Here is a 5718-nt window from a genome sequence, read left to right as displayed (position 1 = left end):
TGCCATACATTCACATGAATCAGCCATGGGTGTGCATGTGTTTCCCATCCTGAACCTCCCTTCCACCTCCCTCCCCATCCCATCCCTCAGGGTCATCCCAGTGCACCAGCCCTGAGCACCCTGTATCATGCATCGAACCTGGACTGAAGATCTATTTCACATATGATAATATACATGTTTCAATGCTATTCTCTCAAATCATCCCACCCTTGCCTTCTCCCATAGAGTCCAAAAGTCTGTTCTTTACATCTGTGTCTCTTTTGCTGTCTTGCATATAGGGTCATCGTAATCATCTTTCTAAATTCCGTATGTATGCATTAATATACTGAACTGGTATTTTTCTGACTTACTCTACTCTGTATAATTGGCTCGTTTCATCCACCTCCCAACTGATTCGAATGCATTCTTTTTAATAGCTGAGTAATATTCCATTGTGTATATGTACCACAGCTTTCTTATCCATTCGTCTGCTGATGGACATCTAGGTTGCTTCCATGTCCTGGCTATTGTAAACAGCCAACACACTTTATTTATATTGGCTCAGACGGTAAAGCGTCTGTCTACAATGTGAGAGACCCGGGTTCGATCCCTGGGTCGGGAAGATCCCCTGGAGAAGGAAATGGCAATCCACTCCAGTACTATTGCCTGGAAAATCCCATGGACAGAGGCGCCTGGTAGGCTACAGTCCATGGGGTCACAAAGAGTCAGACATGACTGAGCAACTTCACTTTCACCTATGTGAGGCAGAAACGTCACATATACTATAATCTATATATAGGTCTCACACTCAGAAGACAGATCTTACTTGCCTACCAGTGAAGCAACAGGTGTGAATGAGGTGAGAAAAGGGATGGGATCAGAGCTCTGGGGAACACCTACATTTAAGTAGCGTGGGTGTGGAGTCAGTCGTGTCCAACTTTTTGCAACCCCATAGACTGTAGCCCACCAGATATTTTGTCTGTGGGATTTTCCAGGCAAGAATACTGGGTTGGTCCAAGTGGGTTGCCATTTCCTACTCCAGGGGATCTTCCTGAATTAGGGATTGAACCTGAGTCTCCTGTGTCTCCTGCATTGGAAGGCAGATTCTTTTTTTTTTTTTTTCTTTTATTCATATTTGAAATTTTGTGTGTATGTGTACAAATTATTATATTTTAAAAATAGTGAAATATATCCCACAACCCCTTATTCTTATTGAAAAAAAATTTTTTTTTTGTGCTGCAATCACTGTTTTATTTTATTTTTTTTTATTTTTTTTTGACAGCTTTAATTTTTCAGCACTTTATTATTTTTTTTTATTTGATAAATTTAACGCCTTTTATTGCCATATCTCATTTTACTGTGCTTTGCTTTGGTGAGCTTTATAGATACATGTGTTTTTTTTTTTTTTTTCCTTGTTAATTTTCTGTTTAGTTGATCTATCCATAAGTGTGAGTGGGGTATTAAAGTCTCCCACTATTATTGTGTTATTGTTAATTTCTCCTTTCATACTTGTTAGGATTTGTCTTACATACTGCGGTGCTCCCATGTTGGGTGGATATATATTTATAATTGTTATATCTTCTTCTTGGATTGATCCTTTGATCATTATGTAGTGACCTTCTTTGTCTCTTTTCACAGCCTTTGTTTTAAAGTCTAATTTATCTGATACGAGTATTGTGACTCCTGCTTTCTTTTGGTCCCAATTTGCATGGAAAATCTTTTTCCAGCCCTTCACTTTCAGTCTGTATGTGTCCCCTGTTTTGAGGTGGGTCTCTTGTAGACAACATATGTAGGGGTCTTGTTTTTGTATCCATTCAGCCAGTCTTTGTCTTTTGGTTGGGGCATTCAACCCATTTACGTTTAAGGTAATTACTAATAAATATGATCCCGTTGCCATTTACTTTATTGTTTTGGGTTCGAGTTTATACACCATTTTTGTGTTTCCTGTCTAGAGAATATCCTTTAGTATTTGTTGGAGAGCTGGTTTGGTGGTGCAGAATTCTCTCAGCTTTTGCTTGTCTGAAAAGCTTTTGATTTCTCCTTCATACTTGAATGAGATCCTTGCTGGGTACAATAATCTGGGCTGTAGGTTATTTTCTTTCATCATTTTAAGTATGTCTTGCCATTCCCTCCTGGCTTGAAGAGTTTCTATTGAAAGATCAGCTGTTATCCTTATGGGAATTCCCTTGTGTGTTATTTGTTGTTTTTCCCTTGCTGCTTTTAATATTTGTTCTTTGTGTTTGATCTTTGTTAATTTGATTAATATGTGTCTTGGGGTGTTTTGCCTTGGGTTTATCCTGTTTGGGACTCTCTGGGTTTCTTGGACTTGGGTGATTATTTCCTTCCCCATTTTAGGGAAGTTTTCAACTATTATCTCCTCAAATATTTTCTCATGGTCTTTCTTTTTGTCTTCTTCTTCTGGAACCCCTATGATTCGAATGTTGTAGCGTTTAATATTGTCCTGGAGGTCTCTGAGATTGTCCTCATTTCTTTTAATTTGTTTTTCTTTTATCCTCTCTGATTCATTTCTACCATTCTATCTTCTAATTCACTAATCCTATCTTCTGCCTCTGTTATTCTACTATTTGTTGGCTCCAGAGTGTTTTTAATTTCATTTATTGCATTATTCATTATATATTGACTCTTTTTTATTTCTTCTAGGTCCTTGTTAAACCTTTCTTGCATCTTCTCAATCCTTGTCTCCAGGCTATTTATCTGTGATTCCATTTTAATTTCAAGATTTTGGATCAATTTCACTATCATTATTTGGAATTCTTTATCAGGTAGATTCCCTATCTCTTCCTCTTTGGTTTGGTTTGGTGGGCATTTATCCTGTTCCTTTATCTGCTGGGTATTCCTCTGTCTCTTCATCTTGTTTAAATTGCTGAGTTTGGGAGTCCTGCATTGGAAGGCAGATTCTTTACCACTGCGCCACCTATAAAGCCTTAAGAAGTAGGCAAAAGGTTAATAACTGTGTCTAATAAGCACAGGGAAATGAATCATATAATTCTCTTTGAACCTGAGAATGTTATTTCCATAGATACCACAATGATTCAAGTTTAAACATGTTTTGGCTTGAATTTTATGCATCTTTGATAGTTACAGTACTACTGCATTAGAAAATGATGCAGACATCTGCCTCATTTTGCTGATTAGGATGAGAACAATGAACTTACTGACACTATAGACTCTGTGTACTCTGTAGTTATTAACAAGAAGTGTCATAAATAAAGCAGAAGGAAAATGAAGCAAAGGTTTAGTTTAGACAACCTAAGATAGCCGATGCCTTGACAACTGTTATGGAATGTAGTTTAAATCTGCTGCTCCCTATCTTGCCTTGGTTATGAACACTTGCTGACTTCCCTGAATTCACTGAATCAGCTCTTTCTCACGCTATCTTTCCAGGCCCTCCCCCATTTCTGCAGGGCCCTAGGATCTCATCCTTGGGGAAGATGTACACCTGTCTCATCTGCCTAAACACAGCTAATTCATCCACTGAATGGTAAATTCCTAGAAGCAGGGATTATAATCCATTTACTTTCCTTTTTATCAGAATACTAAGTACAATACTGAGAACAATAATGAACAGATGTTTGCTAAGTAGAAGTGCTTATTGTTTTTAATCTCAAGATCTTGCCAAATCTTCCCACTTTCCCTTTTAATATTTTAAAATTCAAACTTTAAGGTGGCATAGTAACATCATAAACTCAGATTTATACTTATCCTAAAGGGCTCTTAATTTTTTTTCCCCCCCAGTTCTGGAGTGAGCTGTATGATCCAAGCCAAAAAATAATAAGATAGAGGGTGTTTGCTTTCAATAGTTTTAGAAAAATACAAGTGATGAAATTCAGTGTTTGTTTCCTATCAATACTCTATTGATATACAACTTTTTGCTTATAGGTATTCTCTACTCTATAAGGGTTACAAAAAAATGAAGCCACATACAAGAAAAATAAGAAGTCTTCTGAAAAGTACCTACAAAAATGAATTTTCAATATGTAGCATATTATACTACAGAAATTTCAGTCAGAATTCTCACAGCCTTCAAATTTTTAAGACGTTGATTTCCAAATCAATTACCATAAATAGTCAACTCAAAAATACCTCTGTTGATGTCCTTTAGAACCTAGGACCGGAGAAGGCAATGGCATCCCACTCCAGTACTCTTGCCTGGAAAATCCCATGGATGGAGAAGCCTGGTAGGCTGCAGTCCATGGGGTCGCTAAGAGTCGGACACGACTGAGAGACTTTACTTTCACTTTTCACTTTCATGCATTGGAGAAGGAAATGGCAACCTGCTCCAGTGTTCTTGCCTGGAGAATCCCAGGGACGGTGGAGCCTGATGGGCTGCCGTCCATAGGGTCGCACAGAGTCGAACACAACTGAAGCGACTTAGCAGCAGAACGTAGGACATGATTTTCTGACTTTTACAATTTTTATTTTCTAGTTAGCAGCAGAAAACAATCTATATTATGCCAAATCAACCTGAAAATCAGGAGTTATATAATGGCTACAGAAAAACTTTCACTATCCATATTAGACATGACACTCTATTCATCACTTAATTCTCTCCAAACAGGGCAAGGTAATTAAGGCTTTCATAAACTCCTTTTTAGAATGGGCAAAAATCACATCAGAGGCGAATGAATGGCCACGTCGTTATTTAAATTTGGTTCAGCTGGGAGGCCGCGTGTGGGAGTGTACCAGACAAGCACAGGAACACATGCAGGTTAGCACGCTGCCTGGGGCTCAGTGAAATTTTTAAAAATAATTGGTTCACCACTGTGCACCTCACTCTTACACAGAAACCTGACTAATTTACCACAAACATAAATGTCTAATATTGAAATATTTGTGTATTCATTTTTATACTTCTTGAAAGTATTTCTGGGAATACAAAGGTAAATTCCAAAAAAACAATCCCTTTTCCCTCAAATGGCAGTACTGTGGGAGTGGAAAGATTTAGTCCATTTGTGCTACTGCTAATCTGGGATGACACTGCAGAAAACACAAGAAACAAAGAAGATAATAAATGTGAAGTATACCTGAGGCCTCAAGCTCCTCTGTAAGCCTGGGGTTCTAAAAACTAATTCCATCTTGTTGAAGTCATAACTGCTATGCCTCAGATTTATTCTGACTCCAGGCCTGGGAAAGAAATGTGCTTAGTCACTCAGTTGTGTTTGACTCATTGCAACCCCATGGACTGTATAGCCTGCCAGGCACTTCTGGGAAAGAAAACCAAAGGAAAAAAAAGTACCCACTGAGATAAAATCAAGAATGCAAGGTGAAAAACAAAAAGTGCATTAAAATGCATGTAATATGATCTGTGGTAATGATTTCCTCTTCTTTATGTTTTCTGTAGTGGAGAAATACTCTGACTGGAAGGTCGTCTAGTATTTGGAGAAGGGAAAGATGCAACAATATTGAAAATGTATCTGCATTCTAGACATTAACTCTTTGTTCTGTGTATTATATGCACTCTTCTCTACTGGCTCAGGGTAATTATTTTTAAAGTTGCCATCTGCACCTACTATGAGGCTCTTCAAGTGCCACCAACAGACAGACATGTTCCAGTCAACACTTTAGAAACAGGCAAGGAAAGAATCCAACTACTCTACTTCACTACAGTAAACATTCCAGCAGTTGGCTATAATATCTTCCATGAAATCAGGAAATTTTAAGACCTCTGGCATAGAAATGTCATCCTTCATGTTGATTACACAATGAAGATACTTCTCA

The 5718-nt window shown here is 37.9% G+C and overlaps 1 long non-coding RNA gene across 1 annotated transcript; it reads right to left on the bottom strand.

Moving 5' to 3' along the window:
* Positions 1-1564: 1564 nt before the first annotated feature.
* Positions 1565-5718, bottom strand: LOC147371602 (uncharacterized). The gene is made up of 2 exons (XR_015163654.1): positions 5025-5718; positions 1565-2923 (listed from the first exon to the last, which is right to left on the bottom strand). It is a non-coding gene; the product is annotated as an uncharacterized LOC147371602 (long non-coding RNA).

The sequence above is a fragment of the Bos grunniens genome, chromosome 5, assembly GCF_055505025.1.
Source record: "Bos grunniens cultivar Pamir isolate PY7600 chromosome 5, Bosgru_T2T1.0, whole genome shotgun sequence".
Taxonomy (NCBI): domain Eukaryota; kingdom Metazoa; phylum Chordata; class Mammalia; order Artiodactyla; family Bovidae; genus Bos; species Bos grunniens.
Note: the sequence above shows the minus strand (reverse complement) of the source record. Positions and strands in the feature narration are given on the sequence as shown.